The sequence below is a fragment of the Theropithecus gelada genome, chromosome 20, assembly GCF_003255815.1.
Source record: "Theropithecus gelada isolate Dixy chromosome 20, Tgel_1.0, whole genome shotgun sequence".
NCBI classification, from domain to species: domain Eukaryota; kingdom Metazoa; phylum Chordata; class Mammalia; order Primates; family Cercopithecidae; genus Theropithecus; species Theropithecus gelada.
The window spans coordinates 70,489,131-70,505,428 of NC_037688.1; the positions used below are offsets into that span (position 1 = coordinate 70,489,131).

Below are 16,298 nucleotides of genomic sequence, written 5' to 3' on the forward strand. Positions count from 1 at the left end.
TCTCAAACTCCCGGCCTTAAGCAAACCTCCTCCTACCTCAGCCTCTCAAAGTGCTGGGATTACAGGTGTAAACCGCCGTGCCCAGCCAGTCTCTGACCTTTCTAAGCTTCAGTTTTCCCGTGTAAATGGGGATAATAGTACCTACCTCAAAGGACAGTTGCCATGAAGCGGTTAGCACAGGGCCCAGCAGTGGTGCTTAATCCATGTTAGCTAGTATTATTAGGCACTCAGCAAACTCATTCATGCATTCACTCACTCATTCATTCATCAAATGTCTACAGGCACCAGGCACTGTTTTGGAAGCTAGGTGCATAACAGTATCAACATCAAGTCAGTCTCTACTCTCATGAGCTTATATCCTGGCTAATGTTTCTTGAATCTGTCACCAAAGAAATAGATTAAAATTTTAAAGTATAAAATAGGCAGCAACAGACCTGGGAGTGACCAACTAGGAAAAATGATGGCTGGGAAATCATGCAGGGGTTCCTGGAGCAGGGGTTTCTGGAGGTGAATGTGGTGTGCCAGGCATCAGGGAGACTGCAGAGTACACAGAAGGCACACCACAGAGAGGACAAGGAGGGAGTCTATTTCTACGGAAATGCAAAGAATGCAAGTGAATCCATAAACCAGTGAATTAAGCCCAGACCAGGAGAGAGGCTCTCTCTCTGTACAGGGTGTCGATTCTTCCATTCAGCCGGAGAAAAAGAAAATATTCAGGCAAGCCACTCTCAACCAAGGTCCACGGCATCACTACCCACTCGAGCAAAACAAAATGACCAGTTTCCTTACAAAAGCTGCACTGAGAAACTTAGAGCAGTTTTCAAAATCAAAGCGGCTTTTCACAAAACAAGCCACCGGTCAGCTCGCAGGACGGAGAGGAGTTCAAAACAAAAGCTGATTGACAAAGTACACCCATAAACACAATGCTGAGACAGCCCCAAAAAGTTAATGACGACAACAATGAATACACGTCTGGCCTCCGCCTCCGAGGAGGGTGCTGAGGCACTCCAACTGCTCCTGTTGTGTTTCTGGGTCTTTGTTTCCTGCCAAACAATAAAAATGAAATGAACAACAATCATGAATCGATACTTGATATTTCGAGGCAATTCTGTTTGCAGTGATTTGGGAGGAGAAAGCCTCCTGCCAGGGAAGAAATCAGGTTGAACAAATAAAACGTTACCCCTTATGGAGGTCGCCAGAGAGACGAGGGCCACTCTTCTAGAACCTGGGACTGGATCCTCTTGCAGCTGCGACCCAAAATTTGATGATGTTTTCCCCGGAGTGGGGCACAAAGGGGTGGCTTCAGGGGACTTTAGCACCCTCCATCCCTGACTCCATCAGCCTCATCCTCCAAGGCCACCAGAAGAAGCAGGGACTCCTGGCTGCCTACCCAGTATTCGTCGTCGCTCCTTCCTTATCTGCCAAATAAGCCCCACGTTTCCCAGCCCACCTTGCAATTTGGGGTGGCCACATAGCTGGGTACTGGGGCTGCCTGTTCAGGGTTTTATTTAAAGGTCGGGAAACTGGCTAATGACACAAATACTGTTTTGTCAGGATAATGGATTGCAAAGCTTTTGAAAAGGTTTGCTCTATAATTCTCATCTTAATTATTCATCCACTTGGAGAAACTAATTTACAGGTGTCTGCTAATGTGCTGTGACCTTCCACAGCCTGGACACTCTCCTAAATGCATTTCCAATCCACAACATCAACCACTGCCTGCCACTTTGCGTGTGTCATCATTTTTAAACTGCAAATAATTCTATAAAGTCAATGTTGTTTTTAATTTTTTTCTTTATTTCAATAGCTTCAGGGGTATAAACGGCTTTTGGTGACAAGTGAACTGTGTAGCGGCAAAGTCTGGGTTCTCAGTGCACCTGTCACTCAAACAATGTGTACACTGGACCCAACAGGCAGTTTTTCATCCCTCGACTCCCCTCCCCGTCAGAGTCTCTAATGTCCCTTATGTTTCTCTATATGCCCCTGTGTGCCCACAGCTTGGCTCCCACTTATAAGTTAGAGGATGTGCTATTTTTCTGTTCCAGAGTTACTTCACTTAGGATGATGGCCTCCAGTTCCATCCAAGTGGCTGCAAAAGACAGTACTCCACTCTTTATGGCCGAGTAGTCTTTTTTTTTTGAGACAGTCTCACTCTGTTGCCCAGGCTGAAGTGCATGGCACGATCTTGGCTCACTGCAGCCTTCACCTCCTGGATTCAAGCTATTCTCCTGCCTCAGCCTCCCGAGTAGCTGGAATTACAGGTGCATGCCACAACGCCCAGCTAATTTTTTGTATTTTTAGTAGAGATGGGGTTTCACTATATTGGCCAGTGCTGGGATGACCGGCATGAGCCACAGCGCCCAGCCCTTTGTGACTGAGTAGTATAGTATGGTGTACACTACCATGTTTTCTTTCTCCACTCAAGAAAGTATTTGCAAAGTACACATCCGACCAGGGGTTGATATCCAGAATCTACAAGGAACTCAAACACATCAGTCATGAAAAAAATGAATAATCTCATTAAAAAGTAAGCAAACAAGAACAGACATTGTTTCAAAAGAAGATATACAAATGGCCTACAAACATATATAAAATATATGTTATCTTTACTCCTCAAATAGAAATACTGAAGCTCCGAGATGGCAACTTATTCCAGGAGCGCAGGGCTGGTAAAAGACAGGGCTGGGATTGGACCCAGGTTCCTCCAACTGGAAGTTCTGCGCCTGCCTTTCCCCCTCCAGTTCTAGGAACGCTTCCCCAGGCTCCTCCTCCAGGCAATGGCTTCTCTCTGCCAGAGGAAGCAGCCTTCGCAGACAAAGAGCAGGTCCAGTCTACACACAGCCCTGCTCCTGAGAAGCCAATGGTTCTGCCTTCCACCAACCGTGATGTCCACTTCCACGTCCCTCCCACGCTGACCCGGCTCCCCATGTGACTCATGGTACACAATCAGATTTCAGTCTCCAGGGGGAAAGGCGAACAAGTTGCATTTTTTCTCAGGACAAAGTACATGGTGGATGCTAGTCCGTCCAACAGAGGCTGCCCCACATACACAGGCGTCTCTGGGCTAGCTCGTCACACGCCACCACCGAGCCCCAGGAGAGGCAACATACCCTAGCCGGAGAACACGTCTGACAGAATCAACTCCAGAAGCGCTGGGAAAAGCATGGATTTAACAGAAAGCTCTGGGTAGGAATCTTGGCTCTGCTACTTTCTAGGTTAATTTCATGTGCCAATGTGGCTAGGTCACGGTACCCAGATATTTCATCCAACACCAGACTAAATGTCATTGCAAAAGTATTGTTTAAATGAGATTAACAGCTTAATCAGTAAAGCAGATTATCTTCCATCATGAGAGTGGGCCTCATCCAATCAGCTGAAGGCTTTCAGAAAAACAAACAAACAAAATGGAGGTTTCATAAGGAAGTATGAATTCTGCCCCAAGACAGCCTTTGGACTTGAGTTGCAACATCAGTTTTTCCCTGGGTCTCCAGCCTGGAGGCCCACCCTGCAGATTCCAGAGTTGACAGATGCCACCATCACATGGGTCAATTCCTTAAAATATCAATCTCAATCTGTCTACACACACACACACACAACTGGTCCACATTTCTGGAGAACCCTGACTAATACAGTGAGGTTCAGCACACCCACCTCTCAGAGCCTTGGTTTCTCACATTTGTAAAACGCAGGCAACAACCCCATCCTCACAGAGCTGTTAGACGGAAAAAAGCTGCAGGGAAAGCTACCCTGGGGCCCAGCACATTACAGGTACCCAATGAACAGAGCTTCTGTTATGTGTCAACCAGGGATTTCTCTAGATGGTTACAAGGCCTTGTGGAAAAAGGTTGAGCTGAATGAGAATATGTATTCGAAATTACCTGCTTGTTTATATGTTTAGTGTCCATCTCTCCCACTAAACCTGAGGGGTCTCCTTGGGCCTGAAGTATTCCCAGAACTGTGTCTGGTACTCAAGGAGTATTCAATCAATATTGGCTGAATGAATGAAATGGTGCTCTGACCTTGTACTTTGCACAAAGTAAACAACCTCACTTCCCAAACCCCCCGGGGGTTTTGGAGTCTGTGTAAAGAGGGAGGGAGGTGGTGGGAACAACAGCTTAGGAAGCCCCACTCTGCACCAAAGGATGTGTTGCGAACTTTACAGCTAATTCTCTCAATTACTCCTCAGCACAGGGGTTGCAGGTAAAACAGTGACCAAAAGGCAGTTACTTCAAGCAGGGAGGAGAGCAACTATGAGGTCCCCTGTTTATAAACTTAGTATCTGAAAAGGTAAAGGCCACTTGAGATTCTGCCCATAAAACAAATACAAAATAGACCGCGACAAAGTGAAACAAGAGAGGAGAGAGAGAGGAGGGGAGGAGACAGATGAGAGGAGGAGAAAGGGAGGGAAGGAGGGAGGGAACACGTGAGAGAGAATGGCCAGCAGGTGAGGACGCCTTGGCTACAACCTGAAGCAAGGATGCAGCTGGAAAAAAGAAGGCAAGCCAAGGGGGAGCAGAAAGATGGTGGAAGCTCGGCGGTGGAGCAGTCCAGAGGGACAGAGAGCTTCAGGCCTGGCTGGATTCACTTTCTCAGTCTCTTGACTCTACCTTCCTCTGCATCAACTCCATGCTCAGGCAAGACTTCTTAGTCCCACAGAGAGTGATGGCGGACATCAGTGCTCCCAGCTCCTCGGGAGGCCGAGGCGGGAGGGATTGCTTGAGCCCAGGAGGTGGAGGTCACAGTGAGCTATGATTGTGCAGCTGCACTCCAGCCTGGGCAACACAGCAAGACCCTTTCCACTCATGGGAACGTCTGAGTCCCTTGAGTGGAAAAATGAGCCCCAGCCCCAGTCTCTCCGGTTCAAGTCCAGCAAGTAAAGGTGTGCGCCTCCTGCTCTAAGACCCCAGTAGCACTGTCACAGCAGTGACTGGCTCTGACCAAAACACACGCACACCCTGAACCAGTGTGCCCGGGAAGTAGCCAAGGTAGGGGGGGGTGACAGGCCCACATAAACCACATGGATTGAGGGCTGGACAGAGGGTTTCCCAAAGAAAAAACAGGTTACCAGGAAAGGGGGAATGGATACTCACTAGACAAAAGGTATCTAATGTCGAAGGTGCCACGAGCACACAGACAGAAACTGAACCAGGACTTCGACCCAAACGAATTCATCTTCACAGCCCACACACTTTCCGCCAGCACCTGCCACCCTTCTCGGCCACGCACAGTCAGATGGGCAGGCTCTTACGTAGCGAGTCTTCAGTCTCGACAACAACAGAGGGCCAGCGTCCTAAAGTCATGCCACCTTGTTAAGGACAACACACAAACAAGGAATACCTGACTTAAGTGCAGAGCAGCAGGTAGGCAAGGTCCAACTCATGCTACTGACCGAGGAGCGCTGAGCAGCAGACAGTTGGGGCCACTGCTGGTCCCATGTCTCCTAAGTGGTCCTGATGAGACTACAGAGGAGTCAGACACGCGACCAGTGGCCCAGGAGCATCCCTTCAGCCACCTACAGGTCGCAGCTATGGAGCCGTTGAGCCCCACCAGGATCTGGTCCAAACAGAAATGAGGAGTCTCGAGCTGGAGAGTGAGAGGACAGCAGCTGGTCACTCAAACTCTTAAAACACTCAAAGCCAGGTGCGGTGGCTCATGCCTGTAATCTCAGCACTTTGGGAGGCCAAGGTGGGCGGATCACTTGAAGCCAGGAGTTTGAGACCAGCCTGGCCAACATGGCAAAACCCCGTCCCTACTAAAAATACAAAAATCAGCCAGGCATGGTGGCGCACGCCTGTAATCCCAGCTACTTGGGAGGCTAAGGTAGGAGAATCGCTTGAACTCAGGAGGCAGAGGTTACAATGAGCTGAGATCACCCCACTGCACTCCAGCCTGGGTGACAGAGTGAGACCCCATCTTAAAAAAAAAAAGGAAAGAAAAGAAAAGAATCAGAACATAACTCTGAAGCTTCACCACCAATGACCAGCAGCTGCTAACAGAGGAGATAAGAACAGTACAGCATGCGACCCTGCCCACCACAGCAACTCCAGGTTCTGTTGTTTCCAGACTTGGAATCCCACAGCTAAGTCCACAATCTGCCCATCATCTCTCCAGGCTCCAAACCGTCACAGAGTCAGGACATTATACTTTAACCCCCTGCAACCCGTGAGTTTCACAGGGAATACCTGCCTGTCTCATTTGTCAACAACCAACCAAATTTATCTAAAGCCCTATTTTTCCCATTAGTAAACCAAGATTTTCAGAAGAAGCCAAAAGCACCTTACGGAAAGGGGCAGCTACAACATGGTCTCTCCGTCGCAACTGGTGCCTCCAATGTAAATGATACCACAACATACCCGTGCAGAACAGACCTTCTAACAGCCCCCTAACAAAGCTAAGTACATTTCCAAAATGCAACCTAGTACTGCAAGGATCTCCATAAATGCAGAAATCAATGAGTAACAAGTGACTCAGTCTTTCTTTTTCTTTCTTTTTTTTTTTTTTTTTTTTTTTTTTGAGACAGGGTCTCACTCTACTGCCCAAGTTAGAGTGCAGGAGCATGATCATGGCTCAGGGCAGTCTCAACCTTCCAGGCTCAAACGATCCTCCCACCTCAGCCTCCCAAAGAGCTGAAACTACAGGCATGCACCAGCACACCTGGCTAATTTTTGTTTTAATTGTTTGTAGAGACGGGGTCTTGCTCTGTCATCCAAACTACAGTGCAGTGGCACAATCATGGCTCACTGAAGGCGCTTGCCCAGGCTGGTCTTGAACGCCTGGGCTCAAGCAATCATCATGATTCAGCCTCCCAAAGTGCTGGGGTTATAGGCGTGAGCCACCACACCCAGCCAAGTGACTCAGCGTATCTGACAGACATGTCGCTAGCACATTCTTGGACACCCTTCCTACCATAGACCCTCACAACCTATCAGGTATTCCTTCTGAGACTCCAACAGCACAAACCCCAAAGTAAGCTCTTTCTGAAGGGCCACACAAATGAATGAGAAGATGGAGACCACATGCCTCTGAGTGCTCCAGCAGGGACAGCAGAGCTGGCCGGCCAGCCACAACTCAACGCTCCCCACTTCCACGGGGTAGATTTCTTGTGCTAAGCAGCTGCCCAGCCAGAGAGAAGAGTACTCAGACCCCTCTGTACCCAGGTGGGGCTGTATGACTAGCCCTCACCCACGGAACGTGAGCAGAGCGGTGTGGTCACTTCTAGAGGAAAGGAGAATGAGAATCATCTCCCCGCTCTTAAGTGGTATGGAATGTTGCTTCCCGAGACTTGTTTCCCTTCTCAGGGAATGCTCTTTCCATCTACATCAACATCTCTGTGAGTGAAATCACTCCCGATAGTCATTTGGATGGACCCCGGTAACAAGTTTTTATTAAGCACCTGTTGTGTACTTGATTCATAAAAAAAGAAAAAACCTGCAAGTTTCTAAGTCCCAGTCCCTGCCCCCTATGTGGTCACATGGTCTAGCAGAGTAGACAGAGCACACACACAAGACGTGACCACAAAATAACCCATAGTAGCAAAAAGCAAATGCCAGACTCTGCTTACTGCTCACAGCAAGCACCACAGGGGTTTAGGAAATTGAAAGATGCAAGTTATTAGATTTCTTTCAGGTGATAGGAGAAGAGCTGGATCTTACCATAAATGCAATGGCTGGCCTGAGCAAGCACAAGGGAAGCGGCGTTTCTAGGAGGGGAGACTGGATGAGCCAAGAGTGGGGTCGTAAAGTGGTTGTGATGGTGGCACATGAGACAAACATAACAGCAAAGCAGCTTCGTGATGAGCAGTGAGAGGGGGCACACGGCGGTGGGACAGGAAGGGTCGGGAACGGAGATAAAATACAATTACCCACAGTGGATTCTTGTGGGAGCAGGGATTGGGGCACAGTAAAGGCACTGGGTTAACTCACACAGTGGTGGTGAACAGCTTCCATCGAGCCTCCCTGGTTTTTGTTTTTTATTTTATTTTTTAGACAGAGTTTCACTCTTTCACCCAGGCTGGAGTGAAGAGGTGTGATCTTGGCTCACTGCAACCTCCACCTCCCAGGTTCAAGCAATTCTCCTGCTTCAGCCTCCCGAGTAACTAGGATTACAGGCACGTGCCACCACACCCAGCTAATTTTTGCATTTTTAGTAGAGACGGGGTTTCACCATGTCGGTCAGGCTGGTCTTGAACTCCTGACCTCAGGTGATCCACCCATCTTGGCCTCCCAAAATGCTGGGATTACAGGCATGAGCAACCACTCTTGGCCTAGCCTCCCTGGTCTTAACTCAATGGTGCCTAGTTGAAGAGACAAATTCTGAGGCTAAATCTGGATTCAAGAAGAAAAGTGCACCCTTGACTAATTTACTATATCAACCACTGGCCAAGAATCAGAGAGTGTCAGCACATTTGTAGCATATTTGCTGACTCTGAACTTCATTAATTGGAAAGGGATATCCTCCAAGGCAGTGGTTCCAAACACTGCACTCCAACCTGCACACTGGAATCATTTTGGAAGTTTAAAAAAAATCCTCATTCCCACTACTAACTTTTGGATCTGGGTGGGTCCAAGCATCAGGATGTTTTTAGATTTCCCAGGTGACTCCATTAAAAGCCAATACTAGGAACCACTGCTCTATGGGGTGAGAGATGGAAAGACGGGACAGTGAGAGAAGCTCCTCTCCTGCTGGGCCTGCTAGAAAGACCAAAGCTACAGCTGCTGGCAACCTCTTGCCAGTCCAAGGAGAACACCTGGCTGAGAAGGCGGCCAGCACACAGTGAGGGATGGGAGCACCCGTGTACTGACTCATGGGAGCTAACTGTGTGCGTCTCTTTCCAACTCTGCAAACAGTGACATCGTGTTGGCAGTCTGAAATCAGACATAGAAGGAGGATTTACAACACCATGGAAATCTGCAAACATTCTAAACCAGGGTTTTTTGGGTTTTGTTTTTTTTTTTTCCCAGAGAGCTATTTGTTAGACATTTACCTGCACATCACTCCCAACAATGAAAAAAGTAACAGAGTTGAGAAACTGAAGAAAGAAAGAAAAAACTTCTGATGATATTGTTTGAGCCCCTGGATCAAACCATCCCTTAAGGCAGATACTCCTGGACTTCTCTTTTATTCGCTTAAGACAGATTAAATCAGATTTTATGACTCTTGTCATCACAAGAGCTCCGAAAGATGCAACTAGGGCAGGGTCAAGGTCACATGCTAGCTGTGGTCACTAAAAGCAAAAACCACACGTGATCAGGAGAATCCAATTGGAGGCACAAGTGAAAGATGCAGTTTCACGGGGGTGACGCACATTATTTGAGGGGCACTAAAAGGAAGGTCTATGAATTTGTCCACTACTAGGCTCTCCACAGCTGCAATGGATCTGAAATCAACTAAAGGCCATGAGATCCAACAGCAGCCAACAGCTCCTATTTTATTTGTATTCATTTATGTTATAAACATTTATAGAGCATGCATCATGGATCAAGCACTGTGCAGGCACTTTCAACACAGCAGGGGAATAGACATGCCAAGATCCCTGCTCTTGTGGACTGTATGGTGCAAGGGGGAACACTGGGAAGAAATAAGCAAGAAAATCAATGACCAAGATACTTCGAGGGCCTGGTAAGTGCTATGATGAAAAGACGGAGATGGAATGAGGGAGGCGGCACAAGGTAAGACAGGGCAGTCAAGAGGAGGTAGCATCTGAATGGAGACCTGCATGGCAAGGTGGAACCAGCCATACAGAGACCAGGGAAGAGCGTCCCTGCCTAAGGGCAGCACGTGCAAAGGGCCTAAGGCAGGAACCAGCCTGGCATGTTTGAGGATTGGCCTAAAGGCCAGTGTGGCTGGGGTGGAAACAGCAAGAGGCAGGATGGTGGGAGATGAGGTTGGCATTTAGCCAGATCACAAGCAATGAAGGCCATCATCGAGAAGTCAGGACTGGAAAACCATGAGCGGAAAACAGCAGAGTGAAGGGATTTACGAGGTTCCATGTTTACTCCACTTGGGACACACACACACAGAGCCAGCTTTGGTGGATTGCTATTCCTTGCAACCAAAGAAGGCTGCCTCAAACAAAGACATCTTTGCTTCTGTGCACACTGGGAGTGGAAACAGCAGGCCATGCACGTAGAGATGCCCTGAAGCCTGCAATGGTTCAAGAAAAAAAGAATAAAAAGTTACCCTGTAAGCTCCCCTGAAACACTGTGGGCTCCAGGAATCATGTAGCCCACGACTCTCCATCTTCACTGAATCAGCCTTCTAAACTGCCCTGTCAGCCTTCTAAACTGCCCTGTCCCATTCTTTGGAAGGCCGGGGAAACTGACACCCCAGCCAGAGCACGAAGCACACGCGGGTGTGGAATCAGGGATCGCTGGGCTCACCCCAGGGAAACTGACACCCCAGTGAGAGCACGAATCACACGTGGGTGTGGAGCAGGGATCGCCGGGCTCACCCCCGGAAAACTAACACCTTAGAGAACAAAGCACACGTGGGTGTGGAATCGGGGATCACTGGACTCACCCCGGGGAAACTGACACCCCAGCCAGAGCACAAAGCACACATGGGTGTGGAGCAGGGATTGCTGAGCACACCACACAGCCGCAAAGACACGACACACCAGACAGGCTGATGACTTCCCAATTTTTTACTTCTTTTGTTTCTGAGAACAAACTTTTTAAACTGCTCCCAAGCCTCCCTCATCTGTCAGCTTCCTCCCACTCAGTCTCCTGCCCTTGCTGCTGATTATTTTGATGGCCACCAGCAATGGTCTATTCCTTCTCCCTCTCTCCCTGGGTTGACTGCAGATTAATTACATGGGGATGCTGAGGAGAGTTCGCAGCTTTAAAATCCATTGCTATGGAACAGGACTACGCTACGGTGGCCAGGAACAGTTATGACAATAGAGTATCCAGTAAGAAGGGAGGTAGCAGGAAAAGCCTTACAGTGCAGGAGCAGATACTGTACTTGGAAAGACAATTCCACAGAAATAATCGCCCTTTACAAGGACGAACAGGCCTGTATCCAGGAAAGAGGTAATAATTTGCCATAGAACACATGAGCTATAGAAAACTAGTCAAGCTTTGCAGCCATAAAAAAGGATGAGTTTGCGTCCTTTGTAGGGACATGGATGCAGCTGGAAACCATCATTCTTAGCAAACTATCACAAGAACAGAAAACCAAACACCGCATGTTCTCACTCATAGGTGGGAACTGAACAATGAGATCACTTGGACTCAGGAAGGGGAACATCACACACCGGGGCCTATCATGGGGAGGGGGAAGGGGGTAGGGATTGCATTGGGAGTTATACCTGATGTAAACGACGAGTTGATGGGTGCAGTAGACCAACATGGCACAAGTATACATATGTAACAAACCTGCACGTTATGCACATGTACCCTACAACTTAAAGTATAATAATAATAAATAAATTAAAAAAAAAAAAAGAAAACTAGTCAAGCTTGACAACAGGAGCAGGGGAGGCTAGTGGAATGACTGTTCCTATCACCAAAAGGTCCAGGGTGGGACTGTCACAGCAGGCACAGCTGGATTCAGGGACCCTAAAGACAGGATCAGAGCTCGCTTTCTCTCTGCCTTTCAGCTCAGCTGCTCTTTCTGTGCGATGGCCTCATTCCCAAGCTCCACGTGGAGACAAGAGGACTACAGCAGCCCCAGTCTCCCAGCCCAACAGGAAAGCAAGAATTCTTGCTGATTGTGTATGAAAGCCCTGAGATCCAGCCAGAGGCGGCCAGGTAAGGTCAAGTGCCGTGCCAAGGATGAAACCAGTGACATCACAGGACTGACAGTGAGTGAGGACGCTGTCAAGTGAAAACTGGAGCAAGTGCAGAGGACACAGATGTTCACTACCCACACGTGGATGGGGAAGTCACGCAAGCCATGTGACACGGACAGACCCGTGTCTCTCTGGAGTCGCGTGTGGCCAATCCTAGCAGTAGGATCTCTTCTTCAGTACACAGAGCAAGCTCTCATGTCAGACAAACGCTCCTGGGAAGAGTCCAGGAGAAGCCCACCGCCTAAGATGGTTCTGTTTTGCAGCAAACACCTCCATAAGAACTTTCCTGCTGTGGGAACATCAGAGCGACCAGCCTCCCAGCTGAACATGCAACCACTGACCACACCCGAAGAATGACACCACCAGCCCACCTGACAGCGGGGCCATGCCACACAACTTCAGAGACGTCCCCTCCAACATTTAGAGGGGGCTGGTCACCGGGTCTGGCATCAGCAATCCCAGATGGATAAGCGTAAAAATGGGGCAAGGGCTTCCTTTGGCCAGAAAGGCAGACAATGCATGGGCAGGGGGTGGAAAAGGTAGGTTTTCCCGACCCAGGTGTGGCTACAGATGAAAAGCTGGAGCTCTCCTCTGAGACACCAAGTTTGTCCAGCCAGGGAGTTATGACCAAAAAAATTCCTAATCTTCAAACCATCAGCCTCCCACCACCATCTCCATAGGATGATGATGAAGTGAAGACGATGCCCACATCCATCAAAGACAAAATCAACAGCTCCGTTCAACTGTATTAGTCTCCCATTGCTGCTATAACAAATTACCACAAACCTAGTGGTGTAAGACAACACAGATTTATTATGTCAAGTTCAGGATGGCAGAAGGCCAACATGGGTTGTTTTTCCTTTTTTGCAACCTAGAAGTGCAAGGCTCTCCGTAAATGCAGAAAAAAAATGAGTAACAAGTGACTCTATTTCTTTTTTTTTTTTTTTAAAGAGACAGGGTCAGGCCAGGCATGGTGGATCACACCTGTAATCCCAGCGCTTCGGGAGCCCGAGGCAGGCGGATCACCTGAGGTCAGGAAGGCAAGACCAGCCTTGGCCAACATGGCAAAACCTGGTCTCTACTAAAAATACAAAACTTAGCCGGGCATAGTGATATGTGCCTGTAATCCCAGCTACTCCAGAGGCTAAGGCAGGAGAATCACTTGAACCTGAGAGGCGGAGGTTGCAGCGAACTGAGATCGGGCCACCGCACTCCAGCCTGGGCGACACAGTGAGACTCTGTCTCAAAAAAAAAGAAAAAAAGTGAAACGCCCCAATGGACTCTCTCCCCTTTGGGCCCTGATGACTGAGAAGTAATTCTGAAAACCCACTGGCACCTCACAGGGGAGATTCCTGGGTCCAGATGTGGCAATCAGTGTTCTAGGTGAAACCCGAGTCTCCAATCAACCGCCAGTAATGAAAATGGTATTTTGATCACATTTGTCTGATTCCTGCATCTATTTCTTATAGAGAACTTCAGGGGAAAAGAAAAGAGCCATGATTAATTACATGTTAAAAAAAAGTTATGATTTGCTGACCACTTGTTATGTGATAAGAACAGAAACATATAAGCATCTTACGTAACAGCCGCCCTCGCTCCCTCAATGCCAACCGACATCCGGCACAACCGGCGCTCCTCAGGGCTCTCTGATAAACCATGAGCTGGAAAAGGAAAAAGCTCTCTTCCACCGAGGATGGGAATGAATGAATTAATTAATGTATGCATATATGTTTAAAGGAAAAAGGCCGTGTGAAGAGCCAGAAGTTGACTCTCCAAGTGAGAGCTTGACCAGGTCCAGAGACCTTTCCTGCTCCCTGTGCTGGGCACGTTTCCATCAGGCCCAACACCACTAAACACCTGAACCACCCAACTACTTCCTCCTTTCTGACTTACCGAGTACCAACAGGTGAGACTCCAGCTTCCCAGGTAAGTCAGCGAGAGAGAGGACAGGCCTTCTGGTGTACCCAGCAGCTCCGTGTCTCACCAGTGTTGAGTCAGGTGTTCTGGTGTCCATCACTGTTTGTGTGCCTGGCTAACGTGAGCCTGCTCCTAACGAGCCAGTCTGTCCACACAACCCTAAAGTTGAAGTGATGCACCTGCTCTCCCCAGACCTCTCAGTGAGCTGCCAAAGGGCCTCTGCAGGCAGGAAGCCAACTTGCAAACATCTTGTTTCAAATTTCAGCAATACGCCCAAAATGAAAGCATGAGTTTTCAGAGGGATCTCCTGCTTTCATAAGGGAAACTTCCCTACACTGGCTCCCTGGGGAGGAGAAAGGGTGTCCAATGCCATTAACAACAGAACTGATCAAACGACCAGTAAGAGTTACAATGAAGTGGAACTGCCAGGTGAGTTCCTGATAGATATGGCAGCCCTTGCACCACGGTTCTAACGCTGGAGGAAGAGCACAAAGAATTTGCCCTAAGGTGAGAGACTCAAAAGAGCAAATAAAGGTATCAGCTTTTGGCAAATCTGACATCACCAAGGAAAAACAGCACTTGAGAGGCAAATAACCCAACCTCACTTCTGGACCACATTAGAGGGGGAGAAAAAAAAAACTTTCCAATAGATAATGACACCACCCAAATTCCAAATTCCAGTCCTTATTTTGCTGCTTAAATAATGATTTTCTTGGAGGGACTAGATCACTCCTCTTAAAAAAAAAAAAAAGAGGGTGGGAATCTGAAATTTGATATCTGTAAAATTAAAGGTTGTCAATGTCTATTCTAAAAGTTCATTTTAAGTTGTTTTGTTTAAACCCTGGAGGCATTTTCCGTAAGAATGTAGTAATGCAGGAGTAAGAGACTGCTGCTAGGTGGAGTCACCACATGTATGTAACCATCTCCGCTCTAATTCATGTAAGAGCTGTCGCAACTACATCCTGAAATGGCTCATATCCAGCTGTGGCTCAGGGCACTCAGGATCGGCCTGGGGAAATGGACCTTCAGCTACTATGAAAAACCATTCTGCCCATTGTAGGTTCCATATGCCCATTTGGGGAGAATCACGCTCAAAATTTTCCGACTTAGAAATGCATTGTGTAGTGCTGAGGTTTTCAAATCAAAAGCAAGCCCAGTGGTGCTTCTTTTTAACCTGACTTTAATAGTCTTGTTGTATTGAATCCAAGTTCTGTGTAAGTAATGTGTAGATTTCACAAAAGGTGGTGGCGCTGTCCTCAGGTCACCTGCATTAGAGTCACATATCTAGAAGTGTAAATCTAGAGCCTCATCCTAAGTCCACTGGCATAACTCCCAGAGGCAGGGTCCTGGAAAGAGGTATATTTAATGGGCTCCCCAAGCAATTCCTCTGCACAATAAAGTTAAAAGAATTTTATAATACAAAGAACCAGAGGTTTGGAGAAAAATGCCTGAGCTCATTTCCACCACAGACACATGCACCAGCCCCTTAAGCTCTCCTAAGCCCCTAATAACAAACTTTAAAATAATGGAAAAATACCTGCTCATCACAAGGTTACTGAGTCAAATCAGAGTACATTTGAACTTGCTTGGAAAGGGCAAAGGGCTAGACAAATACTATTCATTCAAAGCATGTAATGAATGTAGTGAATGACTAAAAAGCCAGTTGCTGGGGAAACAGAGATGAGATATAAAAACTTGGGAGACCAACATATAAATAATTCTGTATAATGAAATGAATTCAGGGCCATAATAGCAATATTTGTATGAGAAGGGCATGAGCCCACAGAGAAAGATAATTAATTCTGCACTGATAACCCCCAGAATGATCACAGTTACCTACCCAAATATGAACGAAGCAAGGCATGTTATCAAATAGTATCACCAATAAGCTGATCCTGATCAAATGGGAACCAAAAGAAATATACAAGCTTCAAAAACATTCACGTCTTCACGCAATTACTAAATAAGTCATAGCCAGATTCCAATCCTGTCTCCTATAAAAATAACAACCATTTATTATATACCGGGTACCTTACTAGAAACTCTGCATTCGTTGTTTTGGAAAATCCTCACAATGCTCTCAGGACACTGGTGTGATGTCCTGGTACATGTGGGAAAATAATTCCAAGCGGTCAGGCAGTCATGGGTGAGCATGAATTCAGTGCAGGTTTGGTTGACTCTGAAGACATGGACTGGGAGCAGTGGCTCACGCCTGTAATCCCAGCACTTTGGGAGGCCGAGGGGGGTGGATCACCTGAGGTCAGGAGTTCAAGACCAGCCTGGCCAACATAGTGAAACCCCATCTCTACTAAAAATACACAAATTAGCTGGGTATGGTGGCAGTTGCCTGTAATCCCAGCTACTCAGGAGGCTGAGGCAGGAGAATCACTTGAACCCGGGAGGTGGAAGTTGCAGTGAGCCGAGATTGTGCCAGTGCACTCCATCCTGGGTGGCAGAGTGAGACTCTGTCTCACAAAAAAAAAAAAAAAAAAAAAAAAAAGAGACATATGAATGTGGGGAACACCCAGCATTCGTTAAAACGTCCACATTCTATGAGCTTGTCTTTAAGGAAATTTTGCTGTGGTCTTTT

General features: G+C 47.5%; 1 protein-coding gene across 1 annotated transcript in view; it reads right to left on the bottom strand.

Annotated features, from left to right (window-relative positions):
• Positions 1-16,298, bottom strand: part of SNX29 (sorting nexin 29) — a 585,133-nt gene that overhangs the window by 357,149 nt on the left and 211,686 nt on the right. The gene's annotated exons all lie outside the window — the stretch shown is intronic.